General features: G+C 37.0%; 1 protein-coding gene across 2 annotated transcripts in view; it reads left to right on the top strand.

Moving 5' to 3' along the window:
• Positions 1–20,299, top strand: part of C24H4orf33 (chromosome 24 C4orf33 homolog) — a 71,150-nt gene extending 50,851 nt beyond the window's left edge. For both annotated transcript variants that reach the window (XM_057757350.1, XM_057757352.1), the window contains one exon: positions 20,283–20,299. The gene's annotated coding sequence lies outside the window, so the exon portion shown is untranslated. The remainder of the gene's footprint in view (positions 1–20,282) is intronic.
• The last annotated feature ends 440 nt before the right edge of the window (positions 20,300–20,739 follow it).

The following is a 20,739-nucleotide window of genomic DNA, read 5'->3' as shown; positions in this document are numbered from 1 at the left end:
TTCCATAGATGCACCCCCATCAAATTAATCAAAAAGCCACCTGCATATATTTCCTGAGCTTATTTCAAAGGCTTAGTAACAGTGCGGGGGAAAGGCCAATCCTGACCTTTTCATCTTTATTTATTTGTAGATTCTGAATAGCTCATGCGTGTGTTTTCACTTAGGACCTGGGCACAGCCAACTGAATGTTCTACATAGTAGTTATTTCTTAATATATGACTGAGATTTGGGTTTCAAATAATACTTGTCTGATGGTCCTACTGCACTCCACATACAGTAAGCATAATTTTTGACTAAGCATAACTATATATATATATATATATATATATATATTACAACCATGGCAAGCAATAATTTTATGTTCTCAGTTGTTGTTGTTGTTTCAGTTGAGTATAGTAGATTTCAATGTTGTGAGTCAGGCTGTACTCATGTTTTCCTTTTATATCCAGTAATGTGATTTTTTTGTTAATATTTACAGTTTCTATGTTTTTTTTTTTTGTTTTTTTTTGGTTTTTGGAGACAGGGTTTCTCTGTAGCTTTGGTGCCTGTCCCGGAACTAGCTCTTGTAGACCAGGCTGGCCTCGAACTCCCAGAGATCCGCCTGCCTCTGCCTCCCGAGTGCTGGGATTAAAGGCGTGCGCCACCACCACCCGGCCAGTCTCTATTTATTTATGTGTGTGCACATGTGTGCCATGGTGGGTGTATGAAAGGCAGAGGACAACTCTCCGTCCATCGTGTGATTCCTGGGGATCACACACAGGTTTGGTGGCAGGCACCTTGCCTACTGAGCTATCTTGCTGTTCTGAGATAAGTGGTGTTGCTGTGATGATGATATTTTTTTCTTTTGCACTTTCCTATGCTACCTGGAACAATAATGAAGAAAGCTCCAATTCCAGTTGATGAGAGGCTGGCCCAGGACCATCTTTACATAAGAGATTAAGCGTTTGAGTATGTTGCACTCCTTTGAAATTTCCTGACAAAATATACTCAAGTGTAGCTTACCTCTAATTAACCTTTGAAAAAATTTCTTTTAAAAAACAAAATGAAATATAATAAAATAAAACAAAAAGCATCACATTGAAGTTGAACAAGCAAAACCAACAAAAGGAAAAGAACCCAGGAGAAGGCATTAGAAACAGAGACCCACTCGTTCATATGTTCAGGAGTCCCATAAAAAGCCACTAAACTGAAAGGTATAATACACATGCAGAGGACCTGGCACAGATCCCTACTGGGCGAGGCTCTGTGCTTGCTGTGTCAGTCTCTGTAAGTTCATATGAGCCTTGCTGGGTTCATAGAGGGCCTTGTTCTCCTGGTGTCCTCTTTACCCTCTGACTCTTACATTCTTTCTACATCATCTTCCAAAGGTTCCCTGAACTCTGAGGGAAGGGATTTAATAGTATCACATTTAGAACTGTGAGTCCCAAGGTCTCTCTCTGCATAATACTATGTCGTGTGTCTCCTTGTTTATTCCCATCTGCTACAGGAGGAAGCTTTCTCTGATGATGGCTGAATAAGACATTGATATATGAATATAGCAAAATATCATTAGGAATCATTTATTTTTATTTTTTTTAGACCCACAGTATTTGTTTTTTACCCTAAGTCTTTGGTATCTCTGGTCTTCGGCTCTTGGTCACTCAAGCAGTATTGGGTATGAGTTCCATCTTGTGGAGTAGGACTTAAGACAAATCAGACATTGGTTGGTTACTCCCAGAAACTTTGTGCCAAAGTTCCCTTAGTATATCTTGCAGAGAGGACACCATTTCCTGCTATGAAAATCTCCTAGGTGGAATAGATGATGTTGAAGTTGTCACATTTGGGAATTTGGAGTAGGTTAAACCAGATCTACTCACTGCTTTTCATCCTTTTCTGTAGTTATTTACAAAGAATCAAAAAAAATAAAACTCACTTGAAAAGGTTTTTGTTTTTTGTTTTTGAGACAGGGTCTTTCTACATAGCTCTGGTTGTCCTCAGACTCACAAAGATTTGCCTACGTTTGCCTCCCAACTGCTGGAATTTAAAGCATGGGAGATCTTTCAATTTTTCTGGTATCTTCTTCAAATTCTTTCTTTAAAGTCTTAAAGTTCATGTCAAACAGGTCTTTCACTTCTTTGGTTAGTGTTACCCCAAGATATTTTACGTTATCTGTGGCTATTGTTACGCATAATGTTACTCTGATTTCTTTATCATATGTATATAGGAGGGCTACTGATTTTTTTGAGTTGATCTTGTATGTTGCAACATTACTGTAGGTATTTATCAGTCATAGAAGTTTCTTGGTACAGTTTTTGGGGTTACTTACATATACTCTCATATCATCTGCAAATAGCGAAAGTTTGACTTATTTCTTTCCAGTCTGAATGCCCTTAATCTTCCTTTGTTGTCTTATTGCTCTAGCCAGAACTTTAAGAACAGTGGTGAGTAGATATGGAGAGAGTAGACAGCCTTGACTTCTTCCTGATTTTAGTGGAATTGCTTTGAGATTCTCTCCATTTAATTTGATGTTGGCTGTCGGCTTGCTGTTTATTGCTTTTGTTATGTTTAGATATGTTACTTGTATCCCTGATCTCTCTAAGACCTTTATCATGAAGGGGTGCTGGGTTTTATTGAATGCTTTTCTTCAGCATCTAATAAGATGATCATATGTTTTCTTTCTTTCAGTTTATTTATATGGTGGATTACATTGATAGATTTTTATATGTTGAACCATCCCTGCATCTCTAAGATGAAGCTGACTTGATCATAGTGGATGTTTTTTTTAATGTGTTCTTGGATACACTATTCTAGTATTTTATTGATTATTTTTGCATTTAAGTTCATGCTTGAGATTGTAGAATCAACATATTAAAAATGACAATCCTACCAATAGTAATCTATAGATTCAATCCAATCCCCATCAAAATCACAATGTAATTATTCACAGACCTTGAAAGAATACTATTTAATTTCATATGGAAAAAACCCCAGGGTAGCCAGAACAAATCTGTACATTAAAGGAATGGAAGTAGATATCACCATCCCTGACATCAAGCTCTATTTTAGAGCTATAGTAAAAACATCTTGTATTGACAGAAAAGCAGACAGGTTAACCAATGGAATTGAAGACCCAAATATTAATCCACACTCCTATGAACAAAGAAGCTAAAATTATACAGTGGAAAAAAGAAAGCAACTTCAAAAGTGGTACTGGCATAACTGGATGTCAACATGTAGAAGAATGCAAATAGATCCATATCTGTCTGCATGCACAAAACTCAAGTCCAAATGGATTAAAGACCTCAATATAAATCTGACCACAATGAACCTGATAGAAGAGAAAGTGGGAAGTAGCCTTCAATGCATGGGCACAGGAGACCACTTCCTAAATATAACACCAGTAGCACAGACACTGAGAGTAACAATAAATAAATGTGACTTCCTGAAAATGAAAAGCTTCTGTAAAGCAAAGGGTACAGACAATAAGACAAAAAGGCAGCCCTTGAATGGGAAAAGATCTTCACCAACTCCACACCAAATAGAGGACTGATCTTCAAAATATAAAAAGAACACAATAAATTAGACATCAAAATTGCATATAATCCATTTAAAAATGGGGTACAGAACTAAACAGAATTCTCAACAGAAGAGTCTCAAATGGCCAAAAGACACTAAAGAGAATGTTCTACATCCTGAGCTATCAAGGAAATGCAAGTAAAAATGACTGAGATACCATCTTACACCTGTCAGAATGACCAAGATCAAAAACACCAATGACAGCTTATGCTGGAGAGGATGTGGAGTAAGGGGAATGCTCCTCCATTTCTGGTGGGAATGCAAACTTGTAAAACCAGACAAACTTCCCTACTAATCCTCCCATGTATCCCCCACTATCAATTATAACATCTTTTTTTATTAATTTGATAGCATCCTTTCTTTGTTATTTTTACACACACACACACACACACGAGTTTGTTGTTGTTTGTATGTACATGGTTTCAAAGCTGACCACTCTGCATTGAACAGGCTCATTCCTGAGATAGGCTAATTCTCTTTTTCTTAGCACTCATTAGTTTCCTAGCAGATCTAGGGGTGGGATCCCTCAAAATTTACCCTTTGACGTTAAGGGTTAGTCTCCTGGGCTACTTTGCCCAGCCATTTGAAAGGAAGTTTCCTGTGCCTGGTACTGGTGTGTGTGTGTGTGTATGTATGTGTGTGATGTATAATTTTAGGTAAATATAAAATACTATGATTCTTTGAGACTTTATCAAACAATCTTGCTATTGTCTCTCATCTCTCCCTCTCCTTCTATCCTTCCCAGTTGAGTCCCCCTCCCCATTTGTTATTTCCCACTTCATATCATCTATATCCTGCTCTTCTTCTCTCATCCTACCCCATCATCCAGTTCTACCTTCCTGGTTTCTGTGATAACTCCACATTGTTGTGGAGTCCTTTTGATTGGGTCCTTAATTTGTTACCACTCACAATATTAATTATGCTGATCCATGAACATGAGAGGTCTTTTCATTTTCTACCGTCTTTCTCAGTCTCCTCTCAGAGATCTGAGTTTTCAATGTAGACGTCTTCCATCTCCTTAGGTTTATTGCAAGATATTTTATTGTCTTTGATGATATTGTAAATTGGAGTGTGCCCATGTCTCTTTCTCAGGGTGTCTATTTTTGCTTGGTATATAGAAAGGCTACTGATTTTTAAAAGTTGATTTTTAACCCGTTCACTTGGCTGAAATTGTGGATTGCTTCTAGTTCTCTGGTGGGACTTTTAGGATCTCTTATGTATAACTATATCATCTTCAACTAGTAATAATTTGACTTCTTTTTCAATTTCTCTCCCATTAAATTTCTTCTTTTACCTTCTTACTCTGGCTGGTGTTTCCAGCAGAATATTGAAAAGGAGTGGGAATGGTGGACAGCCCTTTGGTTATTTTTCATATTTTAATGGGATTGCTTTAAGTTTTTCTCTATTTACGATAATGTTGGCTGTGGGTTTGTCATATGTAACCTTTATTATGGTGAGATATGTTCCCTCCAGTACTACTCTCTCTAGGACTTTTATCTTGAAAGTATGTTGGATTTTGTCAAAATTTCTTTTGCATGTATTGAGATGATTATTTGATTTTTGTCTTTAATATTATATGATTTATTATACTAATATATATTCTGCATTTCCAGGATAAAGCCAATTTGATTATGGTGGATAATTTTCTTGATATATTCTTGCATTCAGCTTGCTAGTATTTTATTGAAGATTTTTGCATCTATGTTCATCGGGAATATTAATTTGTAGCTTAGTTTTTGTTGTTTTGTATTTACCTGGTTTGGGTGTTACCAGAGTACTGGCTTCATAGAACAAGCTTAGGTCATGGAGAATTATCCCTTTTCCTTCAACTATGGCAGATAATTTTCCTGGATACAGTAGTCTAGGTTGGGAGTCATGTTCTTTTAGAGTTTCCATTGAGAAATCAGATGATATTCTGATGGATTTTTCCTTTATACATGTTTGTTCTCTTGCAGCTTTCAATATTTTTCTTTGTTCTTCATATTTAGTGTTTTGATTATGAAAAAAACACAGGGTGTTTGTCTTTTGGTCTTGTTTAGTTGGGGTTCCGTGTGCTTCTTGTACCTGTATGGCTATATCTTTCCCTAGTTTAGGGAAGCTTTCTTCTATGATTTTGCTAAAGATTTGGTCTATGCCATTGATCTTAGATTCTTTTCCATCTTTTATGCCCATAAATCAAATATTTGGTCTTTTGGTGATGTTCTATATTTTCTGTATGTTTCTTTCCTGTGCTTTAAGCTTTTCCTTTTCCTTTTTTTTTTTTTGGTCTAGATTCTCTTCTTTATATTTGAATTTTGATATTCTATCTTCTACTTGACTCATTCCACTTGTAAGACTGTCCTCTTTGTTTTCTAGTTGGGTTTTTCAATTCCATCTTCATTTCAGATTGAGTCCTCTCCTATATTTCAATCTCTTTTCAATTCAGTTTTTGCATCCTGAGTTATTTTCATTATTTTGTATATTTATATTTTCTTGAACATCACTGAAGTGCTCACTTTTATTTTCTTGGTCCTCAATAAATGTTTATTTAGGTATTCTTTAAATTCATTAAGGATAAAGCTTATGATTATTCTTTTAATTTCTGTTTCCTAGGATTTTAGAGAATACTTCTATAGGACTAGTTGTTTTGATGAGAGACATGCTGTTTTGACCATTTATGTTTCTTTTATTTTTGCAATTTAACCTTGGCATGTGAATTTTTTTTTTTTTGTTTTTTTGTATCTGATGTGATAATCTGGCCTTACTTAGACTGGGCCAGTACAGGAGATGCATAACCAGGTAAAACTTGTGGGTAGGCTGTTTAATTGGACCAAGGAAAGATGGCTCTGAAACCATAGGTCCTTAGCTAGGGCAGGGAAAGAATGTTTGCAAACAAAGAGGGTTTGTGGCCACAGGTCTTACCCTATGCACATGTGTTTGAAGATGACAGCAGGTTGGGGAAAGAGCAGGGACAGAGAATTGACTTACCCAGGATATGTGGCTCATGCACCAAGAGGACTCACAGGTTGTGGGTCTAGAATTAGGCTTGTACTCTTGTGGAGAAAAAGATCTGGAAAGCAATGGATTAAAATGGAGACTATAAAGTAGAGGACTTGAAGATTGACAGTTTTTAATTAATTCTTACAAGTGTGAATGAAACTAGTATTAAAAACATCTGAAAGGATTCTCAGACAGTAAATATATATTGATTTGTATTTAGGTACATGTTTACATATATATATATATATTAAATAATAAACATTTGTAAACATTTAAATCAAAGCATGTTTTCATTGTATTATAGTAATCAATTATACTCTGATAATGTAGGAGAAAATAAATAACATTTATTTTAGCTACAAAAATACTTTTCAATGTTTTCGGTTCCATAAGACTTCAAAACATTTCATGTATTTCTTAACTATAGATTAAAGCTTATTTTTGCAATTAGAACTGAAAGTTGAAAGCCAGCACATTTCATTTATCAATAAGCCTGCGATTAACTGATAGCTAAGTTCTCAAAAACGCTGGAATAAATGATCTTTCTTTCTACCCTTCTCACCTCTGCTCTCCTCTAAAATAAATCATTTCCAAGCTGTCAACAAGGATGAGAAATTTCTAGCTAAAGACCTTTCTTTTCCTCCTCTAAGGCCTTGAAAAAGGGGGCTTAGAGTGAAAAGTGTCATAACTACAATAGCAAGTGCATTCTAGCAAGAATAAATAAAATGGCAAAGCCTGACAGTGAAGAATACGGAGAGGAATTCAAGTGACTAAACCTCAAATAAAGGATTATCCTTGTTTGTGAGAAATCTGTTCCAGGAAGAAACCGGTGCAGCAGTCTCTGCATACAGAAGCAGCTGTGCGGACTTGGGTCTTCAGGGAAACTGCTGCTGGGATTCAGAGTCCTACAGGGCAGGAGTCAGCAACAAGCCAGTAATAGGTGCCTACCTTGGCCTCTTGCTGTACAGTTATTGGGCACTGAATACCCCATTTAGACAGCAGCTGTCCTAAATCAGTGACACTCATCCTGTCATTAAAAGAAATTTGGTACTATTTTTTTTATAGCTCTATTAACTTTTATAATTTGAATTTCTACTTGGTGAAAGGTGGAAATAAAGAAAACTGCGGACCGTGAATATTGTGAAGTGGTGCTAATTACATAAAAATACCACGGGCAGTGGTGGAAGTAACAGCAATAAAGTGAAATTTATCAGCCTTGTCCACTTTAGAGTCAGAACTAAGAGATTTTCTGAAGTCTTAAAGTGGTTTGATGTTACCAACTGTGGTATCTGTAGAACATTCAAACTTGGATCAGAGTGTCAACATGTGAAAAAGCTATGTGCAAGCAATTGTTACTGTTAAGTCACATGTTGCTAGATAAAAAATGTGCTCAGCTCTTAAGGTCCAAATGAGGAGCAGAAGGAGGGAGAACATGAGCAAGGAAATCAGGACCACGAGGGGTGCACCCACACACTGTGACAGTGGAACTGATTTATTGGGAGCCCACCAAGGCCAGCTGGACTGGGTCTGAATAAGCATGGGTTGAAACTGGACTCTCTGAGCATGGCGGACAATGAAGGCAGATGAGAAGCCAAGGACAATGGCACTAGGTTTCGATCCTAATACATGAACTGGCTTTGTGGGTGCTTAGCCTGTTTAGACGCTCACCTTCCTGGACGTAGATAGAAGACCTTCGTCTTCCCACTGGGCAGGGAATTTGGACTGCTCTTCAGTATCGAGAGGGAGGGGGAATGGTGTGGGGGGAGGAGAAGAGGAGTGGGGATAGGGGGAGGGGAGTGGGGGGAGGGGGCAATATTTGGGAGGAGGGGAGGGAAATGGGAAACAGGGAGCAGGTGGAAATTTTAATTAAAAAAGAATAAAAATAAAAATTAAAAAAAAAAAAAAGAAACCACTTTTAATCCCAGCACTCTGTGAGTTCGAGGCCAGCCTGGTCTACAAGAGCTAGTTCCAGGATAGGAGCCAAAAACTACGGAGAAACCCTGTCTCGAAAAATCAAAAAAAAAAAAAATGTGCTCATCAATAAAATCAATTTTTTGAAACAAAGTTAATGAAATGCATTATTCATTCATTTGTTCATTTTCAAGCATTTAAAATACTTCCAATGTACCTGATGGTATAGTGACAGAGAATAGAAACTCAAACATAAAGGCCTTTATTCTTTTGAAACTGTTCCTCTAATTAAATGTTTTTCTTTTCAGCATGTTTTATTAATTTAGTTAATATTTAATCATTTTTTCTAAAAAATTGGATTTGTTCTAATTAAAAAGTTTTATATGTATGTATATTTGTATATTATGTTTGTATGTATGTATGTATGTATGTATGTATGTATGTATGTATGTATAGTCTGCCTGTGGGTATGTGCATGTGAGTACATTTGTCCCCTTTGCCCAGAAGAGGGGACCATATCTCCTGGAGTTGGAGCTAACAGACACTAGTGAGTCACCCAACATGGTCACTTGGAACCTACCTTGGGTCTTCTGCTGGTTGTTGGAATACTGTTGTGATTTTATCCAAGCAACTGATGATAGAGATGATGCTTTAGAGGGAACATTAAAGAGCTACTCTTTGAATAATGAACTTCTGCTGTGATGAAAATTCAGCTTACAGAAACTTCAGAAATACCTCAGGTAAATTAAAAATGCTTTTCTAAAAGCAAACAAACAGACAAACTATAACAACAACAACAACAACCCCAAATTTCTATTCAACTACTTAAAGAAAGATTTTTGATGTAATAGAATTATTCATAATAAGTCTTTAAGATATTTGTCTTAGAGTTTTGATGGCTGGATCTTAGCATGGATCTTGAATCATCACTAATTTTTAATTAGGAAAAGTTAAGCAATTGTTGCAGTTCAACAGGGAAAACTGGTGTAAGGTAGGAAGATAGTATGATGACCAAACTTGGTTGTCACCTTGATACACCTGGGAGGAGGAAACCTCAACTAAGGAATTACCTCTACCAGACTGGCTGGCATGTGCACATGCCTGCAGAGATATTTCTTGATTAATGCTTGATGTGGGAGAACCCAGTTCATGTTATCAATGCCACCCTGAGCAGGAGGTCCTGTGTTTATAAGAAAGCTAGGTAAACAGCCATGAAGAGCTAGCCAGCTAGCAGCATTCTTCCATGGCTTCTGCTTTAGGTCCTGCCTCCATATTTATGTTCTGCTTGAGTTTCTGTCCTGGTTTCCTTTCCTGATTGAATGTGATGAAATAATCCTTTCTTCCCTTAGCAGCTCTTGGTTATGGTGTTTTTTTTCCACAGCAATGAAAACTCTAAAGCAAGAATGTAAACATCATAAAAATTAAGAATGTTAAATGAACCAGTTACTGATCCAGTAAGCGAAAGTAGATATTTAAATGATTTTTTCCCCAATTTATCACATGACTGGATGCTCCTTTAGCCAAATAATCAATGTTAAATGTATTCAGTAATTGCCAATATACAAGATAGACTCAGATACACTCAAACTATTGCTTTTTTGACCTCCTAGAACAATGTTCTTCTCAAGCAGAAGTGGCTAGCAGATGACAAATGTTACTTATTTGAATAATTAATTGGTATAGTTGGGATTCTGAAGATTAATAGATATTTTACAGTGCTTTTAATAAATTAAAATTAACATCCTGCTCTCCTGGAAAGAGGCAAAGGGATTTAGAATTTTGCCCTAGGGATCTGTTAATATTCAAGAATCTATGAATGTAACTAGGATACAAGTTCCATGAGGGCAAGGACTTTGCTTTATTTAATAATATATTCTGAAATTCCTTGAAAAAGTACTTGTTTACTGACTCATGGAAACATGTGGGTTCAGGAATTAACATATTTCTTGGTGCAGCAAGTTAAGTGATGAGGAGAAGGAAGATGTTTTGTTTAGACCTTAACACTAGGTGTCACCTAGGGAGCTCAGTTCTTCACTCTTATTGAAGAAATTACCCCTCAGACAATTAATTACTGTAATATTTATTTATTGTCATACTTCGAGAGTGGTCTTAGAGGGTTCGAATATAATGGAGGACATCCATAAGTTCTGTTTTGAAAAGATGTCACATAAGTTACTCAAGTTGGTCCTACTAGTTTGATTGCATATAAGACTCCAGTTAGTGGATGATGATTCTCAGTTTCTACTTTCTTGAATTTGAAAGATAGGTAACTGTTGCAATCTTGGTGGAGTTCTACCAGAATTTCCCTGAATAAAATTCCTGGCACCTTTTCTTTTTTCTAGATGCAAAAATAAAGAATTTAGTTCTGGTACTAGGCTGACCAGTGGGTTTTCTTTATCAAAGCTCCATAGATTTTATTGCCTATGACTGTCTTCACAGACATTCTAAATTGTTTTGGGGAGAACATTGTTGTAAAACTTCCATACACAATTTTAAAATTAAAGTGTTTTGATTGTTTAGGGGTTGGAGTTGGGAGAGCAGAAATGGTAATTTGGTTCTCGATCACAACTGTTTTCAAAATGGGATTGTTTTCATTTTAAGAGATGGATTGCCAATGATTCTGGATGACTTAGGTCAATATTACATTCTTCATTAGAGTTAAAAAGATCTCCTTATGGAGTAAGAATGAAAAACTAGAGAGAAATAATCTGAATAAAGAATCAAATATTTATTTGGAATATAACTACTGTATACATCTTCATTGCTTTATTCCTTAATAAGATTAATAAAATATAAACTTCTTTAAGAAGGTGAATTTTATCTTAGTAAAAACCAAGAAAGGGTTGGAAAACTGAGAAAATAGTAAATAAATAAATAATGGCTGATGAATTAGTAAATAAAGTCAAGATACAGTAAGAATAACTAGCTTCTGAAATCATGAGAAACAGTAAGATTTTATCCAAGCAGTAAGAGATACATTGGGGTTCTCCATGACCCTGGTAATATTCCTTGAAAGAAGATGATGTATAAAATATCTCTAAAATTCTCTAGAATCTTAATTTACCCTCAGCGGATCAGAATGAGCATTAACAACCTTGATAAAATTAGGACACATAAATATATGTAGCATTTCGGTTGTTTTTCCTCAGAGTGCCAAGCATGAAGAACTAAGACCCAGGCCAACTGTATTATTATACTCCTTTTGAAAGTAAGTTATTTGAATAAATTGAATTTGAAAATTTATTGTCTTACTCAAGACCATAATGCTTTAATAAGTAATGAAAGTGCAAATGTGATGATTTCTTAGTGGCATTAGCAATGAATTATTTACCCAAGAGAACACATTAATGAAAGCTTGCCTTACTAAAAAATTACATAAATTTTGTTGAACTTAAACCTTGTGTTTTTGGTTTTGCATTTTGCTTGATTGCTGTGGAATATTCCTTTACAGTATGATAGGTTTAATAAAGAATTTGACTGGCCAATAATTGGGCAGGAAGAGATTGGGCAACATAGTCAGGCTAGAAGAAAGCCGTGAGGAAGAAGGGCAGAGTTAGAAGAGTTGTCAACAGACACAAGGAGAAGCAAGATGGGCACACTGTGCTGAGAAAGGTACCAAGCCCTGTGGCAAAGCATCAATAAGAAATATGTATAATTTAAAAGTAACATTTATGTAGTAACAAGTCTGCGTTATTGCCTGAGCATTTGCAATTAATATAAGCCTCAGTGTGTTTATTTGAGAGCAGCTTCCAGGACAGGAAAATTTCACCTACAAATTGCTGTGGGATAATTCTTTTGTACACTGTAAAGATTTTCCACTCATATTGGTTTAATAAAATGCTGATTGATCAGTAGTTAGGCAGTGAGTATAGATGGGGCAACCAGACTAGAAGAATTCTGGGAAGAGGAAAGGCAGAGATGCAGTCATAAGCTAGATGCAGAGGAAGAAAGATGAGAATGCCTTACGGAGAAAATGTACCAAGCCATGTAACTATACATAGACAAGAATTGTGGGTAAATTTAAATTATAAGAGCTATCTAGCAATAAGTCTTAGTAATAATTTAAATGGTTTATAATTAATGTAAGACTCTGTACAGAAACTGTATTCTTGGTTTATTAGCTCTAGCTTCTTATTGATTAGCTCTTACATCTTAACTTAACCCATTTCTATTAATCTGTGTATTGCCATGTGGCTGAGGTTTACCGGCAAGGTTCCATCTGGTGTCTGTCTCTGGTGGGGCTATATGACTTTTCTCTGACTCCACCTTCTTTCTCCCAGCATTCAGTTTAGTTTTCCTTGTCTACCTCTATTCTGCCCTGCCAGGCCCAAGATAGATTCTTTATTAACCAATGGCATTCACAGCATACAGAGGGGAATCCTACATCAATAACTGCATTTGTTGCATATAATTTTACTATGCTAAAGTTAAAACCTTCCTTTTTTATTTAGACAAATGGGGAAATGCTGTAGAATATTCTTTTACACTGTGTGAATATATGCCACTGTGATTGGTTTAATAAAGAAGCTGACTGGCCAGTAATTGGGCAGGAAGAGATTGGGCAGGAGAGTCAGACTAGGAGAATGATGAGAGGAAGAAGGGCAGAGCCAGAAGGGTCATCAGCAGACACAGGGAGAAGCAACATGGGTATTTTGTGCTGAGAGAAGGTGCTAACCCACATGACAAAGTGTAGATAAGAAATAGGGGTTAATTTAAATGCAAGATTTAGTTAGTAACTAACCTGAGCTATCAACTGAGCATTTACAATTGATATAAGCCTCAATGTGTTTGTTTGGAAGTGTCTGCCAGGACGGGAAAACTCCACCTACACTTAATACATTAAATCCAATAATTTTAGATCATGTTTTAAAATTATTGCCCAACTATGAAATAAGACCTATGCTTATAATCTAAAATCAGTGTTACTTGAAACCAGTGGGATGGGGTTGTACATCTTCAGTGGGAGCATTTTCCACTTGATATTAATAAGAAGAATTTACACAATTCACAAACCCAAGAATGGGAGAATTTGTAGAGCTCTTTATGCAATACCTGTAAAAACTTTCAGAATGGACAAAGCCTAATTGTAAGTTTATAATAATAGTTGAATTACAAATTTGTTTTTGGCCTGTAGTGATACGGAGGCCTGTAGAAATGGCTCTTCTCTATCTTGACATAAGATCAGAGAGTTTGAGACTATTATTGGTCCTACAAGGTCAAACAACAAAATGTTTGGCCTAAAGTGAAGTTGTTGTGTGGCCTTGCCTAGATAACAGGATGTTTGGCCTACTGGGTGTTTTGTTTCAAATAACAAGATGCTTGACTTAGGGCATAGTTATTGGGTGTTTTGAATATTAAGGAAGTAGTTATTCTTGTTTGTTCCTTGTATCATGATGAAAAAAAATCCCTTTTGCCCTCCCCTTTGACTTGGGGTATAAAAGGGTTATTAAAAAAATAAACTTGGGGCAAATTCAGTATTCACTGGAATGCCTTCTCAACTCTATCTTCAGTCTCTCATCTGTTTTTTCCTCAATCAACACTCCCTTTCTCAGGAATGTATAGATGATTTGACTAGACCTAGACATAGTGAGTGACAGGGGTGTGAGAGGAAAGAGGCTTACAACACTTTCCTGTGGTTTAATACCCAAGAAAGACTATCACTCCCAGGAATAAGTACATCTATTCAAAAGCAAGGTCTTGACAAAACTTACTATAAAGCACTTTCTGTGTATAATACATAATCAACATGAATTAACAAGAGCTGAAAATGCCAATGGATAATTGTTGATTACTGTATATTAAAAAATATACAATTAAATATGCTTCATCTGCAAGACAGCTCTGGGGGTAAAAGTGATTCCATAACAAACCTGATGACTTGAGTTTGATAATACCTGGAATGCATGATAAAAGAAAAGAATCAACTTCTAAAGTTGTCCTCTGACTTACATAGAGACACACTCACACACAGTTACACATACTTACTCACACATACTCACATACACAAATTTTAAATAAAAAAATTAGAAGTTAAAAAATATGCCAGGTAACTTTTATTGTATGTTTACATAGTTTTCTCAGTCTTTCAGAGTTCCAACCCCAAACCTAGGTGTATACATTTATGATGTATCTTTGAGAGCATTCTCTATATACTATATTTTATGAATATTATACTTTATTTTTGTTTTGATATTGTACATTATGGAGGATCTTTTAAACATTCAATATTTTTACAGGGTCTCGAAACTAATGATATAGTTATAAAATTATAACTATGTAAATAATTGAACTGTATGTGAATTTTCACAGGAGGTAATTATTTTTTATATGAGATACTGTATATTGACCATAGAGTCTCACACATTCTAGATGGGTAGTGTACTGCCAAGCTTTATCCCCAGCTTTGCTTCTTATGCTTTTAGAGTTGAACACAGCTCAACTATTTGGAAAAATTAACAGCTAATGGGAGGTCAGTGAAGACACCAGCTGATTTGCGTTCACTAGGGGCTCAGTGCAGTGGTGCATGCTCACTGCTTATTCTTATGCACAATGGTGGGAATGCTGCAGCCGGCAGTGTCGGCTTCAGGGAAAGCTCAGCGTCACCAGTGCAGTACGGATGGAAGTACTTGATGTAATGATCTCTTCTGTCCCTTTAAGAGACAAACCACACCCACTCTCTCCCCTGTCTGCTGAGACAGGCTGATCTTCAGCTTCTAGCCTGAGTTCCCTCTCTTTTCCATCTCCCTCTTGAAGAGGCAGCTCATCTGCCTCTCCCCACTTCTCCCCTTCCCCCTTCTGCCTCTCTCTTCTCTCTCCCTCAGTCTCTCTTCCCTCCCTCCCCCCTCCTCTTCTCCTTCTCTCCCTTCCCTTCCATAACTCACTTAATAAATATCCAACCTCACTCTGCATGGTGTGCCTATCCATGTCTCTGTCTCTTGCCTGCCACTGCCTGTCTCCCTGCCCAGGACCAGCCACGGCTCAGGGACCTGCAGTCGTCCCTGCTTGGGACTGGCTGCTCCTAGGGTTCACTGCCTGCCACCACATGTCCTGTTGCCACCACTTTGGGACCTGCAGCGTTTCTGCTGCCTGCCGCCACTGGGGATCCTGCAGCATTTTTATTAATCCATTACACTTGGTATATAGTATTTTGTGTGGACTGATAGTACGTTTTGTGGTGAAACTCACAAAAATGGAAATTACCAATGGGACCGAAGAGGGTTTGGTAATTACTTGCTGCACCTCCCATTTCGACCATCTTGGCACAGTACGAAGTGCAAATACAATGAACTGCTTATATGTATTTTGGGTGTGTTTTGAGTTAAAAGCACATGAGATATCATGTAAATTCTATATGTGGAATTATAATAATTAATTAGCAGTTGAAAAATGGTTTCTCATTGAGTGGATTGCTGTAGTGAGTTCTGTATACTTTATATAAGAAAATTGCATATTAATGAAATATAACAGTGCTGTACTTTAAAACTATATAACATATATATATTCTTAAAAAAATTAAAGCATATGTACAAAGTATTTTCTCCATTTTTTTTTTTATTTATGAAGACATAGAGACACAGTGTGTACTGAACACTTCACATTGAATTTTATTCTCAGTGTGACTGCAAGCCGTCATCTTGAGTAGCTTAAGCCCTTTGCTCCGAAGTGGTGGATATGGGAGATCACTGAAGCAGTCAGATTACAACTTAAAGATCCTTCTCTTCTGAGAACTTGGAGGTGACGAAATACGCAAATTAAATCAAATAACTTGTTTCATATTGATACATTAAAACCTTGAGTGACAGAGATAAATCAATTTGCGATTCTCTGAAAAAGTGTTAGAATAGGTATACAAAATAAGTTTGTTCCCGCTTTGAAAAAAAAACAAAACAGGTAAATGGTTCTGGAGAGAGAATTCACTTTAGATTTATGTCTCTATCCTCTGATGTAGTGATGAGAGACTTTTAGAAGAAATTAGTTGTTTCTTCTTAACATAATCAGCCACCACAATCAATCAAGTTTTTGACAGTTATTCTCAATTATATGCAGCAGGTAGGAAAAATGATAATGAATATTTATTGAGCACTTCTTATGCTAACAGTAAAGCTGTAAGGGCTTTGCTTATATAAGCTCACCACACACACACACACACACACACACACACACACACACTCCCATGAGACAAGTACTCAATCCTTGTATTATGCATGTTGAAATTAAGAGAGGGCTTGAGGAAGCTGTCCAAAGCTGCATCCCACACATGAGAGACAGGGTTCAGTGACACTCTAAATAAAAAGTCTGTGACTTCAGAATACTGCATATATGCTATACTGCATGACTTGATAAGAAATATTTATATTTGTTAAATGTAGAAAGAGAATTTTTTTAATAGGCGAACTGCAAAACCCAGCTAAATAAAAGTGGAAACTAGATCTTTATTCTGTTCATCGAGGAACATGATTAATGTTAGCATATGATGTTTGCATAGTGACATAAAATTCCTAGAGGTCCAAATCTGTTATTCAATGTATTGTAATATGCTAACACTAAACGCTGTTTAGTTTTAATTCACAAAGCTGTTTTTCCCCACCCTTATAAGAAGCTCCTGATATTTATTAAATCTGAGAGCTAGACAGATGTGAAAAGATTAAGTAAATTCTGCAACTTCAAAATTATGGAATATATAGCTACTATACTAAAATTTAAGAGATGGAAATTATAGTTAACAAACTGGTATTTTGGTCTTAAAAAAATCACATAACATTCAAAAACCAATTTTATTCCTTTCTTTTATATTATGATTAGTACCTTTAGGAAAGCTGATCCTAAACTGAAGTTACCAGGAATGTCTCACTGACTCTGTCTTCTTTCTCTTCCTCCTTCTGTCCATCCCTCCCTCCCCACCTCTTACACACACACACACACACTCACACTCACATTGTGTTTGGATTCAAATCCACTCTTCATTGTAGGCTCTCTACCGATAGAATTGGATCCCGTAGGCATTTCTTTTACTAGTATTCACAATGCTGAGCTGTATCAACCAGGGGCACTGGACAGACACTGTAAAGGGAACAGTTTCTGTTTCTAGGGCTCTGGTCCCCTCCCCGTTTCTACTTCACAGTTTGCAGTAACATATGCAGCGGGACATCTTATTGTACTACATCTTACCAGTGCTTGATAAGGTTACCTTCCTGGTAATGGTGACGTCTCATTACCACTATGAACAAGATGAACCCTGACAAAAAAAGAAGAAGCATGTATATGCAGTCATTAAGAGTAATAGCATATAAGAGATAGATGACATTTTGGAAGACAATTAATCTAATTTTGCATTTTTTTGCAGGAATCCTGAGAAGATTATTCTGTGTTGCTAAATTCTTGTTTTTATTATGCCTTTGAGAATTTTATATGTTGTATTTTGATGATTTTCATTCCCATCATTTCCTCCCAGATACACCCATACACCATACCCACCCAACTTTGTGACCTTATTTTTATTAATAATATTTATTTATGTTTGTACGTGCTTTTCACATCATGTATCTTGATCACATTCCTTCCTCATTCCTTCACATGTGACCTCTGCCCATGTCCCCCACCTTGAATAAAATAAAATTTAGGAGAAAAAAAATGAAAAAATAAAATGAGAAAAAAATTTAAAAAAAAAGAAGGAAAGGAATTAAAAATCTCAGAAGCTGCACTGCGACCCAACAAGTTATGCCGTATACACCTCTGTCCTTACATGTATACTTGCAAGTATTTGTTGCAATGTGTCATTGATCTGGTTCGAGGTCCCTGGTCTCCCCTACACGTTTGATGCTGGGTAGAGTTTAGCTAGGTGGTGAAGAAGGACGCTTAAAAGAAATCCCACATTAGTTCAGAATTGAGAAATAGATGGTTATTTATTTAGGGGTAGACTCACAAATCAGAATCCTCTGCTTGAATGGAGAACAGAAACCGAATCCAGCATCCAGAAAGAGAGCAGATGCATGCTCTACATCAGCATATATAGTATAAGAGGCCACGCCCTAGTGGGCAGGTAACCACAAGCTATGACTTCCTACAGCAAGGTAGGGAAAAGAAAATTGAATGCTGGGAAAAAGAAGGCAGAGTAAGGAGAAGCCATGAAGCTGCCGCCAGAGACAGACATGCTGGAACTTTGCCAGTAGGCCACAAGCTTCATGGTAAAATATAAAATAATAGAAATGGGTTAATTTAATATGTAAGAGCTATCCAATAAGAAGTTAGAGCTAAAAGACCAAGCAGTGATTTAATTAATACAGTTTCTGTGTGGTTATTTCAGGAGTCTGGGCAGCCGGGAAACAAACAAGTGGCCTCCCACTACAAATTGGCGCTCCAACATGTGCTAGCTAAATCCACATAAAACCTGAGAGGTCTTGGAAAGGAATTGTACACACTAAATAACGAAGTTTAGATACATATTTTTTTTTTTCGAATGAGCTCTGGGCCTTCCACTACAGACACGGTGGAAGGAGAGAACCAATTCCTACAGGTTGTTCTCTGGCCTCCAAACATGTGCTATCGTATATGGGCTCACACACATACAAAAACATATAATAGATGATAGATAAATAAATGAAATGTAAAAAAAAATTTCAATGCAAAATTTGTTTTTCTATGTCTGATCTTCTACTACATCCTGTCCACAAAGCCATATTTGTGGTTCCTCAAGTCTAACATGCAAAGCCATATAGTACCATAAGCCTTCTTTAAATGACTGTTCTCTTTATGAAATGGTTTCCTTTCACCACAGATATGACTCTAATCTCTTTATAAACAACTTTTGACATTCTTACTATATCCCGTACTGTTATTGCTTCATTGAGGTTTTAAACTGTTGCTTTAGTCTTGAATATAAAAATACTGCTTGTAATCTTATGCCTCATGAAACACTTTTAGAATTTAACAAGTCAATAAATATACACCGAATTTCAAAATAAAATGTGCAATTCACGATGGGAGTTTTAAATACACACAGATGGTGTCATTATTTCAAATATAAGCTTTCAAAGAAAAGACAAAGAAAATGTTCCTGAGTGTTCCAGCTGGTGAGAGTCAGGAACGCTCCCATTCTTAGGACCCCAAGTCCAACTCTCCCATCTGCCCATTGATGGGTGGAAAGAGGGCTTCTTTCCCCCACCCATACCACCACAAGAGAGATGAGAAATGGGGGCAGCTCTCCCATGCTCACAGTTTCAGGGCTGGTTCACCCACACCTGCACTAACAGGGTTGCTCCAATGTGCTTCCGTGGCATGGGTGAACCTCGGGAGAGCAGGCCCTGCACCTCGACGGGGTGGCACAACAGAGCCAGCTCTGTTAGTGAAGGTATGGGTGTGCTGGGCTCCAAGATGTGAACACGGGAGAGCTGCTCCATTTCTCATCTACTTGTGGCAGCATGGACTGAGAAAAGAAGCCCTCCACTTGTTCACCAATGCCTGGGGAGGTAGGAGAGCTGACCCTCTAGTCATAAGAGTGGGAGAGCTATCCCTTATAGATATCAGCTGCAGCACTTGAGAGAGCAGGCCCTGCGCCCCACCAAGGTAGTACAACAGATCCAGCCCCTGTTAGCGGAGGTGCGGGTGAGCCACCCCTGAAATCAGAGCACAGTTCAGCTGTCCTCATTTCTCATTTGGCAGAACAACCCTATAGCTGCCCAGGCCAGGACCCAGGGTTCTGATTTGAGCTACCCCTAGGATCTGTCGGAGCATGTGAAGGGACCTGAGCTGCAGACCCAAAGGTGCAGGATCTCCACAACACATTAATACCAAACACAAAAGTTGTTTATTTTGACTGTCTTTTATTTATGCTTTGGCAGCTTCATATCTGTGTGTATCTTTCCTGGCAAGTCAGTATTATAGCATTCAAGCTGTACGCATGGCAACATAGCAACTTCAAACACCATGAGAGTTCGGAAGGATGTTTGTTTTCAGGTCAGTTCCAACTTGATTTCTCTATGTCCTTTAACCAGAGTGTGTTGTATCTTCAGTATTAACCGGAGTGTGTTGTATCTTCAGTATTAAGATCTTACTATCTAGTTAAATTGGGCAACAAAGAAAAAAAGCTCTGTTATTTAAGGATTTATAGAGAAGACCCATGCATGGCCCTGAGATTGTTTTCTGTGCTTCTAGAGGAAGCATTGTTCACTCAACCAGAGTCCCAGTGTTCAAATTGCTTATAAAGTTATGTATTTTAAATTAGCTAATATATATATATATATATATATTTCCAAAGGATTCTTTATAATCCTTACTCTTGGTTAACTTTACTCCCAT

Source organism: Chionomys nivalis, chromosome 24, assembly GCF_950005125.1.
Source record: "Chionomys nivalis chromosome 24, mChiNiv1.1, whole genome shotgun sequence".
Lineage (NCBI taxonomy): Eukaryota > Metazoa > Chordata > Mammalia > Rodentia > Cricetidae > Chionomys > Chionomys nivalis.
This window is presented reverse-complemented; position numbering and strand designations above follow the sequence as displayed.